We start from the raw sequence: 15,153 nt of genomic DNA on the forward strand, positions 1-15,153 counted from the left end.
TCACAGACACACCCATGTTGACCTCGTTAGAGTTCATATTCTGTAGGAAATCATAGAAACTCAATCAGAGTTATCACTATGTCCAAAGGTTCATATCATAAGCTCTATAAAGCTATTGACTTTAAATCTCCTCTAATCTGCCCTTGTTTCCAGGGCTGCCTACTTTTTGAAATATGAGTAATGCATCCAAAGAAGCTACACCTGCAGATCTTTACCCACATGGTTTCCTCCACCTACACTGCCTCTGACTCCTACTCATACTTCAAACCCAGAAAATCAAACCCTTCTCTTACAGTCTTCCCTCCCCAACCTCCCACACAACTATCACTGCTTTCTCCTCTGGGCAACTCCTATGCCCCTCATGTAGTTCTGCTATTGTCCACTCTACTCTCTACCACCACTGTGTGTTTCCACATCTGTGACCCTTAGCAGATGGTGAGCTTTTCCAGGGCACAGTGAGGGCACAGTCTGTTATTTTTCACAGCTATGTTCCCAGCCCCTAATAGGCTGCTTCATACACAGTGAGCATCCAGAAATGCTATTGGAGTTGAGCTGGTGAGATGGCTGCACCCGTGTGTGTCCTTTAACTCTGACTGTAGTAAACCCACTATCTTCCTCAATTATTAATCCAGTAAAAGTGCTTGGCTGTGCCTCAGCCCCCATCTCTGCATATTCAGGTCAATCAACTGTGGTTCTGTAGGCAAGAGGCCTCCTAAGCGAAGGACAAGGTGTGAACCAGATGGAGCTGATGGCTGCACCCAACAGTATCATTCCTGCTACTTCCTGTATACCTGCAGGGGGTCCTGCAGTAGACAACAAGGTAGACTTATTCTTGAACAAAAGTAGCACCCACTTTCAGGGAAGACTGCAGGTCAGCGATCAATGAGTATGAAAGGAGAGAGGAAGAGAAGAGCAGCCTGTATGTCTAGGTGGACCCCAACCACCATAGCCACCAATGATGGGGCAGAGGTCGGCCCAGGACTCCAGAAAGATGATCTGAGCCTTTTGGTGTGGGCAGAGGTATTCAAAGCAGATGGTTTTCTGCATTTTGAGAAGTAGAGGATTTTCTAATGGAGAAGAGTAGGTCTCAGGAGCTGGTAAGGAGGAGGGCTGTTATTGTGTCAGTTCCTGTCCCCTGTGAGCTCCCAGATACATTCCTGATAGGAGAGGGCAGAAGTGAGCATGTGAAAACTATATCAGCTCATTATCATCACGTGGGCCTATGTTACATGTCTGCTTGGTCTGAAGACTCATGAATTACAAGACAAATAAAACCTCAAAGTTCTTAAAACTCAAAAGAAATAGAAGACATTTAAGCTGAGCTCGTGTACTTCCTTCTCTTGTTATCTTTTCTCTCAGCCTTACTATAAGATTGTTAATCAGCTCTCACCAGCTCTTCGCATCCTTCTTGCCTGTATGTCTCCAGATCAGGTTGACATTGGCCAAAGTAGGTGGATGTCTGATTGATAAAATGTATTAAGTCACAACTATCTCCCCAGAGTCCTTTTCTTTTCCTGGGGGCTAGTTGAACAGCTTGAAATGTCTATCATTACAGTTTTTCATCTTTAGATAAAGGGTTTCACTGGGAAACAACCTGTTAACATCCATAGCTGCCCCTGGAAAGTATAGGCAAGAATTCTTCTATTTATCTGTGTACTGATTCAAGGCGCAGGGGGTGAATGTCATGTGCTGGTGTTGTGCCAGGCTTGGGCTGGAAGCCACACAGTTCCTGTCTTTGGAGCAGCCTATAGGTAGAGGGAGAGAGACTCATAAATGCCCTTTATGGTGGTATGCACATGGCATACCTCTGGAACCTCTGGGTTAACGGAGCCCAACAGAGAGGTAATTAAAAGAAGAAGTGGTGCAAAGCTTAAATTTCAAGAAGTTACAGACATGGGAGGCTGGGAGAAAATCCCCAGGACAAGTAAGATAAAAGTCCAGAGAATTCTTGTAAATTTCTGTCTCTTTTCAGTGGCTCCTGTGGGCTTTGTTAAATAGGATTATGCTGCTATCCCTGGTTTACAGATGTAGAAACTGAGGCTCAGTGATTGCAAGTGATTTCCCAGCAGGTGTTGATCACAAGAAAATATTATACATAAAGCTAACATGAACGGAGGTGAAAAGTCCTCCACTGGTCTTGTACATCAGTGTGCAACACCTACCGCTCCCTGATAAGGCTCAGTGTGGGCCATTGTGAGACTCGGGAATGAATCAGCAAATTGTTTGAGATTCTTGTTCATATCTCCATGGTTATTCCCAGCACAGGTCTCCTGTGGGTCTACCAGAGCAAAGGACTCTATCTCCTTCCAGCAGGGAGAAGGAAAGATGCAAAATCTGACCGTAGTAATGGTATTGTTGATAATATCTCCCTCTTCATGGTTCCAAACAGAGAAGTCCACAGAATACATTCACACTAGGAAAGGTTATAGTGTCATTTGATAACTATCAACAATTAGCTCACCTAAAGTTAAATCCTTTCTTATATTTTTTGAAACAAAACTGCTATAAAAACTAATTTGTTCATCTTCCTCCAAAACATATACTCACCTACAACTGTTTTGTAACCAAGCCTGGCATGACCATTCACTTTTCCTGTGAACCTCAGGAACTCAATGAATTGGTTGAAATCTATATCAACACTATAGACTAGTCATTGGTTGGAACTAATATGTAGCTGGCACTGTGTCCCAAGCAATGTCAATGGAAGTGCTATGCAAGGGTAAGTAATAGGAGGCATATTCTTTGTGATACTTAATTCTAGAGCAGGTAACATCTTCTGACATGAAGAGATTTGCATAGTAAGAGTCATGTTGAATGAGTCTGAAGGAAGCACTGCATGTCAGAAGAACACCCGAACCACCCTGTGTCTGTCGTGTACTCACTCCTGTATCAAAGCATTCATCATGTACTTTTAAATCTCTGCTTGAAGTGATTAGGGTGCAAAGGTGGCTAAGACCCAGACATTATTCTGTTTGAAAATAAAGACAAATAAACAAATAATTACTACACAGCCAAAGAAAAATAATTATAGATGTAAGGGAAACACAGTGTCCTGGTCAACATGGAATGGCTTATCTTCTTTCTTGGTGTCGTTATCATTGAATCAAAGTTCAGTCTTAAAGAACATACCTAGAAGCATTAGACTCAGATTATCAGTATCAGTGCACAGGTTGTCCAGGGACTTAGTGATGTCAGGAGCATCATCACTGATATTTCTGTCCTTTTACATTGTTAGCCCAGGTGCTTACTCTTCTGAGAAGCCTGTCCAGACTTTTCACTGACCAAAGGAATTGCTTGCTGTGTAGGGAGGCAGCATTGATCATCAGCAATTTAGTAACAGATTGAAATTTCAAGGTCACAATCATGAGGGTGTGAATAAATGAAAGTAAGATTATTTTCCTGTAACTCAGCACCCAACTCCCCATTCTTCTCAGCAGGGGAAAACTTGGCCTGGCCAAATGTGTGGCACCTAAATTTTGGTTGCTGGAGGACAGAAGTAGCCAACACATCTGGCCCTTACAGTTGTTGGTGGTGGTGAGGACAGTGGGAGGTCCATGGACATTGTCTCTTGGCATTGGAGGAGGTGAGGATTTCACCTGAATGTCATTGTGTGTTGGTTGGGCTTTGAGTCTGCTGTGTTGAGGGCACTTGTCAAGCACTACATATGAAACAGTGAGAATTGTTGCCCTCATGAAGCTTATACTGTAACAGGAGAAAGAGAAACTGAACAAATAAATACAAATAAAGATTGGATTAAAAATTGGGATAAAATTTATGAAGTAAAAGCATCTTTTGCTTAAGATTCCAGCAGCATTCAGCAGTTGATCCTTCTTTCTTTCGTTAAACTCTATCCTCCTTTGAAAGGGATAAAGACAGCAGATCAATAGGACTTGGAGGATGGGAAGTATGAGAACTTGGGCTTGCCTGGGCCTATTTCCTCATCTGCCCATGAGGGAAATTGACCAGACTTGACCCAAGAGGACCAAGGACTTCCTCATCCCAATGAGAAGACCACTTCAGGACTGCACACCTCTCTTGACTCTGTGTCCATAAATAATTTTCTAAGACATCCATCCTCTTTATTTTCCTTCCCTTCTTTTTATCATTTAGGGTCTCCCAGGTCTTCCAGCCCAGTTTAAAACCAAGAGCCCCTCTGGTAAAGAAGAACAAAGATGGAGAAAAGTTGGGAGAAGACAGCTGCCCATTTAAGCCAGTAGTTCTAAATTCTGGAGTGGTTTTTCAACTAGGATTGTCAAGAAACTCTCACATACAAACTCCCACTAACACCCTCACACTTGCTGACACATAGGCCTTAGGTCAGTCAGCAATAGCTTGTATATATCATTCTAAGTGTTTTCCCTGCATTAACTTACTCAGTCTGTCCAATAACCTATGACATTAATATTGTTACAAACCCTATTTTACAGATGAGGAAAGTAAACCATAGAGAAGTTAACTGACATCCAAGGTTCCATCTCTAATTACTAGCAGAGCCAGGATGCAAGTTTAGATCCTCTAACTTTAGAGTCCAAGGTCTTACTCTTCAGCATAAGCTCAGCCTTGGCCAAGGCCACACAGAACTCCTGGGGGAGCAGCACTGCAGCCCAGGCCTTCTGAATGGGGAGTGCCCAGAGCTCTGCCCCCTGCACTGGGACATCGTCAGGCCCCCTAGAAAACCCACTGATGACTGCTTGGGTGAGGCAGGGGAAATTTTTTCTGCTCTCTGGGCCATGGAGTACAAGCACCTCACTGAACTTTATGGCAAAGAAGAGGAGGAGGAGGAGGAGGAGGAGGATTTCATCCCAACTGCTCACTTTCTACTCCATTCCAGAGCATCTATTTCCTGAATAAAATAACCACTAACATCTCCATGGCACTTCCCAGTTCCTAAAATTCTTCCCATATCTCTTCATCGATCCTCACGACAACTCTGTGAGATAAGTCATCCTGGGATGATTTTAATTCCCAATTTATAGATGTGGAAGCAGATACACGGGGATGAGACTAGCTCACATGATTAAACCACCAAGCCAGGGCAGGGAGGCAGATCTTATGATTCCAGATTTTGCGAGTAGCAGGCTTGCTCAGGTTTCAAGATACCTCCTGAAACAACTTGGCAGGTTGTGTCAGCCTCACCTAATGTAAATATTTCCACCACTCCTCCCAGTGCATTGCCAATGTATTTAGAAATGCTACAGAACTGGTTGTGACTACACAAATGACATGCACATCCTTCTACACATTACATGATTGTGTATTTTCTGAACTCATGGTTTCAGCAGAAGGTGAGATGTTGCAAATAGTTCCGACATGTTGCAATCAAAAGCATTCAGGTTTCCCAGAAAGCAGAAAGTAAAATATTATGAAACCACTCTGCAAAAGAGAAATCAGAAAATGTCAGTCAAAATTTAGAAAAGCACATGGGAGGAAATTCGGGAAAGAGGAAATTGATACAGGAAAAGATGAGAATGGAGATGAGTGTGTTGTAAAAGGACAACAAAGCCTGCACCATCTCATTCTCATTGTTGCAGTAACATCCTAACTTGTTTTGCCTGAACTTGGGGAGAACTTTTCCAGGGAATGCACTCTTCAGCCACGAAAGCCTCAGCCCACATGAATATTATAACATTCCTGTTTTGTGGAAATTCCTCCGACTGCTCCTATCACCCATGGAATTAAATGTAAACACCTCTGAGTAGCAGCATAAGACTCTCTTCATCTGACCTCACATGGCTACTTCAGTCTTGACTCAGTCTAGTTCTTCTAGAACATTATGTGCATAATGTACTCCCCAAGATCCCCAAATGTGACATGTCTGTGACCCCTTGTATCTGCCCAGGCTGTTCTTCAGATCCTAAACAAAATAGTAGCAAACCAAATACAGTCATGATAAAAAGACAATATGCCATGACCAAGTAGAATATTACTCTGGGACTCTAGGGTAGTTAACAGAGAAAAAGTGTAAACACCAATGATCTCATCAGCAGATTAAAGAGCAAAGGTAATATGAGCCTCTCGATATTTTTAGGGAAAGCATTTGATAATATTCATTTCCTGTTATTGATATAAAAAATCTTAAATTAATAACAGGACATTTTCTTAATCTTGTAAATGTTTCTTCTGTAAATGTTTTCTTCTGTAAATGTTTTCTTAATCTGGTAAATGTTTCAAAAGAATTAAAAATTCATCCTTAATAGTTTTACTTTTTCATTTTTTTTTTTTTTTGAGACAGTCTTGGTCTGTTACTGAGGCTAGAGTGCCTTGGCATCAGCCTAGCTCACAGCAACCTCAAATTCCTAGGCTTAAGCAATCCTTCTGCCTTAGCCTCCCAAGTAGCTGGGACTACAGGCATGTACCACCATGCCCACATGCCCGCCTAATTTTTTCTATATATTTTTAGTTGTCCAGCTAATTTCTTTCTATTTTTGGTAGAGACGGGGTCTCACTCTTTCTCAGGCTGGTCTCAAACTCCTGACCTCGAGCGATCCTCCCACCTCGGCCTCCCAGAATGCTAGGATTACAGGCGTGAGCCACCACGCCTGGCCCAATAATTTTAAATCATTATCCTCTATACCTTTCTTTTTGAGACAGAATCTCACTCTGTTGCCTGAGCTGGAGTCCAGTGGCATCATTATAGCTCACTGTAACCTCAAATTCCTGGGCTCAAGTGATCGTACTGGCTCAGCCTCCGCCATAACTAGGATTACAGGTGGTTACCATCATAGGTGGCTAGTTTTGTATTTTTTGTAAGGATAGGGTCTTCTTTTTTTTTTTCCACCAGAATTATTATCTTTTAATCTTTGTTCTTTTATTTTTTTTTATTTCAGGATATTATGGGGGTACAAACATTTTGGTTACATGTTATGACTTTGCCACACCCAAGCCATGATTTGAGGTGTGCACTTTGTCCTCTATAATGCAGACCGCATCCATTAGTTATGAGTTTACCCACCCCCAACCCCCGAACTCCCAATGAATATTACTACCGTGTGAGCACTTTAGTGTTGATCAGTTAGTGCCAATTTGCTGGCAAGTACATGTGGTGTGTATTCTTCCATTCTTGTGATACCTCACTTTGGAGGATGGGCTCAAGCTTTATCCAGGAAAATAATAGGTGCTAGATCACTGTTGTTTCTTATAATTGAGTAATATTCCATTGTATACATGTACCGTATTTTATTAATCCACTCACAGATTAACGGGCACTTGGGTTGTTTCCTCATCCTTGCAATAGTGAATTGTGCTGCCATAAACATTGGAGTGCAGATGTCTTTATTATAGAATGTCTTTTGTTCCTTTGGATAGATCCCTAATAGTGCTACTGCTGGATCAAATGGTATTTCTATTTTTAGCTCTTTGAGGTATCTCCAAATTCTTCTCCACAGAGGTTGTACTGATTTGCAGTCCCACTAGCAGTGTAAGAGTGTTCCTATCCCTCCACATCCTCACCAGCATTTGTTGTTTTGGGATTTTTTGATAAAGGCCCATCTCCCTGGGGTTAGGTGATATCTTATGGTGGTTTTGATTTGTGTTTCCCTGATGATTAGAGATGTTGAGCATTTTTTTTTATGTTTGCTGGCCATTATTCTGTCTTCTTTTGAAAAGTTTCTGTTCATGTTCTTTGCCCATTTATTGATGGGATTGTTTGATTGTTTCTTGTTGATTTTTTTTTTGAGTTCTAGGTAGCTTCTTGTTAATAGCCCTTTATCGGATATGTAGAAAGCAAATATTTTCTCCCATTCTGTAGGCTGTCTATTTGCTCTAATGATAGTTTCCTTGGCTGTGCAAAAGCTTTTTAATTTGATCAGGTCCCATTTATTTATTTTTGTTGCTGCTGTGATTGCTTTGGGGGTCTTCTTCATAAATTCTCTGCCTAGGCTGATGTCTGAAAGGGTCTCCCCAACATCTTCTTCTAGAATTCTTAAGGTTTCATGCCTTAGGTTTAAGTCTGTTATCCATCGTGATTTGATTTTTGTAAGAGGTGAGAGGTGGGAATCCAGTTTCAATCTTGTACGTGTAGTTATCCAGTTTTCCCAGCACCATTTATTGAAAAGAGATTCTTTTCACCAGTGTATATTTTTATCTGCTTTGTCAAAGATTAGATGACAATATGCAGACGGTTTCATCTCTGGATTCTCAGTTCTTGTGCCAATACCATGCTGTTTTAGTTACTACAGCCTTATAGTACAGCTTGACGGCTGGTAGACTGATACCTCCCAGTTTGTTCTTTTTGCTTAAGATTGCTTTGGCTATATGAGTTCTTCTCTGGTTCCATACAAAGTGTAGAATTATTTTGTATAGATCTGTAAACAATGATGATGGTACATTGATAAGGGATTGCATTAATTCTGTAGATCCCATTGGGTAGTATGGACATTTTAACAATGTTGATTCTCCCAAGCCATGAACAATGTAGATTTTTCCATCTCTTTATGTGTTCTACAATTTCTTTTCTTAGTGTTTCATAGTTCTCCCTTTATATATCTCTCACCTCTTTCATTAAATATATTCCTAGATATTTAGTTTTCTTTGAGGCTATTGTAAAAGGTACTGCATTTTTTATTTAACTTTCGGCTTGACTGTTATTGGTGTATACGAATGCCTTTGATTTGTGTGTATTGATTTTGTATCCCGAGACTTTACTGAATTCATTTGTCAATTCCAGGAGTCTCTTGGTTGAATCCTGAGGGTTTTCTAGATATAATATCATATCATCAGCAAAGAGTGACAGTTTGATCTCCTCTGCCCCCATTTGTACACCCTTAATTCCCCTCTCTTGTCTAATTGCTCTAGCAAGGACTCCCAGCACTATGTTGAATAGAAGTGGAGACAGTGGACAACCTTGTCTGGTTCCAGTTCTAAGTGGCAATGGTTTCAAGATAGAGTCTTGCTACATTGCTCAGGCTGGTATCAAACTCCTGGCCTCAAGAAACCTTTCTGCCTTGGCCTCCCAAAGTACTGGGATTACAAATGTGAGCGACTGTGCCCAGCATTCTATACTTTTTAATGTCCACCATGTATGAATATAACCTTTTCAAAAATAGTAACTTTTTTCAAATGAATAAAATTCCATCAACTAACTTACTTTTTGCTGTAAATTACAAAAATCTCATTAATTGTTTTTGTCACGAATCTAGGTTGTGATTCACCCCAGGTGAACAGAGGGCAAGGTTTAATAATCACTGAAAAAAATTAGAGTTTTCCTCATTGTGGGGCTGCTTGAACTGACCTGATTTCAGGGGAAAAGGAAAATGCCAGGCGGTTTGTTCAGCTGCATTTTTGTTTCCTGCGTTTTTGTTTCAGCTGGCATTTTTGACCTGTAGTTGGGACATGGAGTCTTTTGATGATCAGATGAAAGTAATGAACCCTCTCATCAGGAAAGAAATAAGCACCTGGCATTTTTGAATGCAATTTCAAGAGGACCCCCAAAAGACTTGTCATTATGGTGCCTGACAAGCCCTGTGACTTTCTCAAGGTGCCCAGCCCAGCCAAGTTCAACCCCCCTCTGTCATTCAGCACTAGATGTCTTAATCTGATCATGGTTATCCCCAGAACCATGGGGCCCTCCCTGAAGTCTGTGTTGGTTCTTCCCTGTGCCCAGTGCTATGATGCATCGCAGGGGGAAAGAACCATACAGCAAAGTGTGAAGAAGACTGTCACAGAAAGAGTCATAACCTGAGACCCTAGGTGGGGTTCTCTACTGAAAGGAGATGACTGGAAAGACCCAGGGAGTTAGGGTAGGCAGAGATAAGGGGATGTGGAACCTCCTGGGGTAAGGTGGGGCTTTCCAAATGAGTGACACTCAGCTTGCAGAGGCATGGACACAGGGGTGCTTGGATAAAAGGGAAGGAGAGAAGCATTTCAGGCTGTGAGCATGGCCCAGCTTAACCATCAGTATCATTGTTCAGTATGTCATTTCTTGGTTGCAAAGTACAGTGTCTGAATTGAGGTGATTTTAATTACCTTTATTAGGAAGTAATCCAGTTATAGGCCTTGCTATGGACCTTGTACTCCTGGGGCAGCAGGAGGCTTGAAGCTGTGCAGGGCCCTTGATAAAGTGACTGGGTTTAGCAGGACCCATCATGACATGTCCCATGCTTCTGGCAAATATTTCTGAGATTCTAAAAAATGCATTGAGGTAAGATTTATATAACATAAATTAACCACGTTAAAGAGGACAAATCAGTGGGATTTAGTACATTCACAGTGCTGTGCAGTCATTGCCTGTCTCTAGTTCCAAAACATTCCATTGCTCCAAAATTAAATCCTGTACCCCTTGAGAAGTTTCTTCCTACCGTCCCCTATCCCCAGCCTCTGGCAACCACTACTGTGTGTTCTGTCTCAGTGGGCTTTCCATTCTGGATATGTCATATAATACATATAATGGACTTTTCTGTTTGGCTACTTTCACTTAGCATAATGTTTTCAAGGTTCATCCATTTTTGTAGCATCTGTCAGTACTTCATCCCTTTTATAGCCAAATAATATTTCATTGTATGGACAGACTATAGTGTGTTTACCTACCCATCTGTTGATGGGTATTTTTGTTGCTGCTTATACCTTTTGCCTATTGTGAATTATGCTGTTATGAACATGTGAACACATTTATGTGTTTAAGTGACTGTTTTCACTTTCCTTTGGTATATAAATAGGAGTGGAATTATTTGGTCATATGGTAACTTAATGTTTAAGATTTTCACAACCTCCCAAACTGTTTTTCTTAGTGGCTGCACCATATTATATCCTCACCAGCAATGTGTGAAGGTTCCAATTTCTCCACATCCTTTCCAACAGTTTTTATTTTCCTTTTTATAAAAAATAGAGCTATCTTAGTGGGTGTAAAGTGGTAAATTTTTTTGTGATTTTGACTTGTTAAAAATCCGTGAGAACAGGGCAGAGATAGAGGGCAACAGAAAAAGGGTGTGGGACAGACCTCAAGCAGGTAGTTTGTGGGCTTTCTCTGTACTCCAGGACTTCTCTTCTGTCTGCTCAGTGGACAATTTCGAGGAGGGATCCTGAGAATCTAACTGATGTGCAGGCCCTGTGTGAGCTATTTAAGGTCCCTTAGCCTCAGTGTGTAATGTATAAACTGAGTGTTAATGACCATGTGTTTCCCTCCCAAAGGAGCCCATGCCAGACCAGACTCTGGCCGGTGGTCTGCAGGGGGCTTCAGATCTAGATCTGTGAGTCTGACTGGTTTCAGCCCTGGCTGGAAGGAACAGGGCACATTGCCAAGCCTGGTACCTGCCGCTTGACTGTCCTAGCATACATATTGGCTGAATATGAACAAAGTTCAACTTGTGGCTGAGAGAGGACAAGAGATTTATAGAGTAACCCCAAAGAATATTGTGTATTTTCTGTTATCAAAAGGAGAGACATGAGTTCGAGTTTTACCAAAAAAAAAAAAAATGAAATGATTAACTGGTTGGGACTTTGCTGAGGGTGGACTATTGAACTTTCTCCTTCTCATCGCTCAATGTTTAAACAGTTCTTATAATGACAGCTGTGTGAGGAGCCAGAGATGTCACAAATTTCTGGAATTTCATTTCCTCACCCCAATTGGGGCTGGCTGTGTCTGCCCAGCTGTGTGGGTGCAGGTTTTGAGTGAGTCTACCTGCCCTACCTTTCCCCACCCCTTCAGGGTCTGTAAGCCCCCACTGGTTGAAAGTCCTTCCACTCTCAATAGCCACTAGCTATTGAGCACTTGAAATGTAGCCACTCCAGATGGAAATTTGCTTTAAAGTGTTATATGAACTTCCTGGTAGAATTAAATCACCAGAGAGCCACACATTTTATGGGAGAGACGCGCTTGTCATCTCAGGAAGGGCCAGCATGTTGCAAAGAGATAAAAAAAACAGGAGCAAGTGCAGGTTAGGAAAATAGTATGATTCACATGTCCTATTAGTGAAACAAGAGAAAAAGAGGGAAGGGCAGATGAAGGGAAATCCCCATGAGAGCATGAGGGGTGTGGCACATTCGAGAATGGAAGATGTCATATGTTCAACAAGCTTCTCTCAACTCCCTGTTCTTGCTCAACCCTGCCTTGAGAACTCTCAGGTAGAACAATCATAAGAAAAATAGTCTTTGCTAATAAGAACTAAAATCTAGTTAAAATATGAATTAACTTGAAAGAACATTTTTAAATCAGCTCATTGTCCAGATTCCTTTTTCAAAAAGTGCTTATGGACACTTTTTTTTTTTTTAAAGCTCTTATTGCTTGCCCTCTCTGTTTTGGCATTTGAGATGTCATACAATCAGTCCCTACTCTGAAAAAGATTACATTCTGGAGGGTGGAGGTAGATAACAAACTTGAAAATATACCGTTGTCAGAAGAGGAATGATAAAACTAAGTCCAGGGAAAGTGACTGAAAGTGATGGAGGGTAGTTCAGGCTGGTTGGTCAATAAAGGTCTTTCTGAGGAGGTCATGCTTGTACTAAATCTTGAATGACAAGAAAGACCTATGAGAATGTCCAGCAAAGGATCATCGCAGGAGGCCTGGGCTGTACAAACACTTCACATTCCTGGAAACAACTTGCCCATGACCACCTTCAGGAAGAGAACCTTTAAGCACTTGGAACATCCTGCCTGATAAAAGTGTCATTGTAGATCTGGCAGGTGTGGGTCATGCCAGAGAGGTTTTTGGTAACAGTGTGATTTAGGGTGGATGTCTTGGGTCATGCTTTACAACTATAACCTCTGTAGTGGCAGGAAACTGAATGACTAAGGTCTGTCACAGGTGTGCCCCATGCCTACCTGACTGACCCCCAAAAGAACCCTGGATGGCAAGGTTCAGATGAGCTTCTCTAGTTGACAACACATATACAAGTGGTTACACATTATTATCTGGAGAATTAAGTGCTGTCATAAAACTCCAATATAAGAGGGAAAACAGGAAGCTTACATCCTATGTGCCTTTTACCTTTGCTGATTTTAATGTGCATCCTTTTCCTTTAATAATCCATAGCCATGAATATAACAGCTTTACTGCGTTCGGTGAGTCCTTTTAGAGTAGCCTTGAACCTGAGGGTAACTTTGGGGAAACTTGACACACAGAGAAACTGGAGAGAGAACATTCTAGGCTAAGTGAATAGCTTGTGCAAAAATCCCAAGAAGGGATGCACATGAGATTTAGGCCAAACACAAGCAAGGAGTCTGCCCAATATCACACACCGATGAGAAGGAAGAACTGACCCATAGGTTTGCTGAGCCTGAAACCTGTGTTTTATCTGAAGCAACCTGAAATGGTGGAAATCAGACAGATTTAAGAGCCACACATGCATGATCTCAAATTCTGACTCTAACCTTATTCGCTATATGATTCTAATGAATCTGTTTAATCTCTTTGAACCTCAGCATCTTCATCTGACAAAGGATTTTGTGCATAATTCATGGTTTGTGTAAAAAGTAATTGACAGCGTGAATGTAAAATCTCCAGTCCATAATGGAGCTCTTAATTTCAGTTTCCCCAAAAGCAGACCCTGTGATTAAGATTTGGATAACATATATTGTTATTTGGGAGTGAATTCCAGGAAGCATTTTGAGAGAATGGGGCTGTGACTCAAGGATGGTAGGAACGTGTATATTAATGAGCAGGTCACAGCTGCAGGCAGCTGGAGCCCTCCCACTGAGGATTTTCTCATTGACTGTGTGGCATATGCCTTGGAATTGCGTTGAGGGGCAGGGAAGCTGGGCTGTTTTCCCACCAATTTTCACTCTTTATTTGTAAAGGATTGCTCTTTCGGCATTAACTATGTGGCTCTTTCTGCCTGTCCCTCAGTGAGGCAAACACATGCTACTGGGCAGACAGTGTCCTCAGTCACTGAGGCATGGGAAGGCCTGAGCATGGAAACCATCTGCAGGGATGTGTGTAGGGCACCACAAGTATGTGCTGCAATGGATGCATGACTGAATATTATTTTTCTTCTTCCTTGTCCCTTTTTGCCTGGAGTATATAACCTCAATTCTCTCAGGAGAATGAACTTACACATAAGGCATTGGTAATCTTGATAGAGGTAAGACTGTTTTATTTTTCCACCAGCAAGCACCATGCCTGACAAAAGAGCTTAGGAATAGGAACTTCTCCAATGGGATGACAGTTAGGGTCTTTCTAGGCACAGCCTTTCCCTCCTGAAAGGCTAGCTGTGATGCTGCATTTATCACCTGTTCCAGAGCCTTCTCTAAGCCACTCTTAATAGCTTGCAGGTCTCTCTATGGAGTCCAGCACACTCCTGCGGCCAAAATCCCTGCAGGGAGAAAACATTTAGGATTGCTGGATTCAAGCAGAGGGACATGTCTGGAAGGATGACTGACAGAGCTGAAAGGAGCAGGCAGCAGCTCAAGTGAGCTCTTCAAGGTCAGCTGGGGCTATAACTTGACCTTCTGTATCAGCTCTTTTAAAGCAGAGGTCACCATCACAGGTGGACAATGGATGTCAGAAGAAAGTCAGGCCAAATGGACAAGGCCCAGACCCAATTAGCCTCTCTGAGAACACCTTTATATGTGGAGAGTAAACTTTCATGGAAAGAATGCAGTTAAGGGTCACAGAGGGTCTCTGAGCCACAGTGTGACTTAAGGAAGGGGACGTTGTGGAAGGCAGGCTAAGCATTAAAGGTGGGGAATAGCCAGATAAGACTAGACATGAGGTTAGAAGAAAATGAAAAGACAACTGGAACAGTATTGTTGGAATGAAGTCCTCACAAGAGTTTAGACTCCGGGGCCACACTGCAAATCTGTCATTCACTCTCTTGACCATAGGCAAGACCCTTTCACCCTCAGCTTACTCATCTGACCCTTGGAACTACATGTTCTTATGTCCAGGAGCTAAGTTGAAAATTTTCCAGGTTGCAGACCTTGAAGAGAGATAAAATGCAGGCATGGTAGCTGTGATCAGCAGCCTGCTAGACTATGTTGCAATTCAAATAAAACAACCAATGATGACACATAGCTGATATTTCTCTACAGGACCGCCTTGCTAGTATTATACGGTTAAATATTAAACAATGGCATCAACTGAGCATATGAGCTTTAGGACGTTCAGATTATGGTCAGACTACTTTAGGCAGGTTGAGAATATGAATTCAGCTTATCCCAGGAACATACTATTAGGGTCTACTCTTGCGGCTGCCACTAAACGTCTAGATTTCTTTGACAGC

This window comes from Lemur catta, chromosome 2 (genome assembly GCF_020740605.2).
Source record: "Lemur catta isolate mLemCat1 chromosome 2, mLemCat1.pri, whole genome shotgun sequence".
Taxonomy (NCBI): domain Eukaryota; kingdom Metazoa; phylum Chordata; class Mammalia; order Primates; family Lemuridae; genus Lemur; species Lemur catta.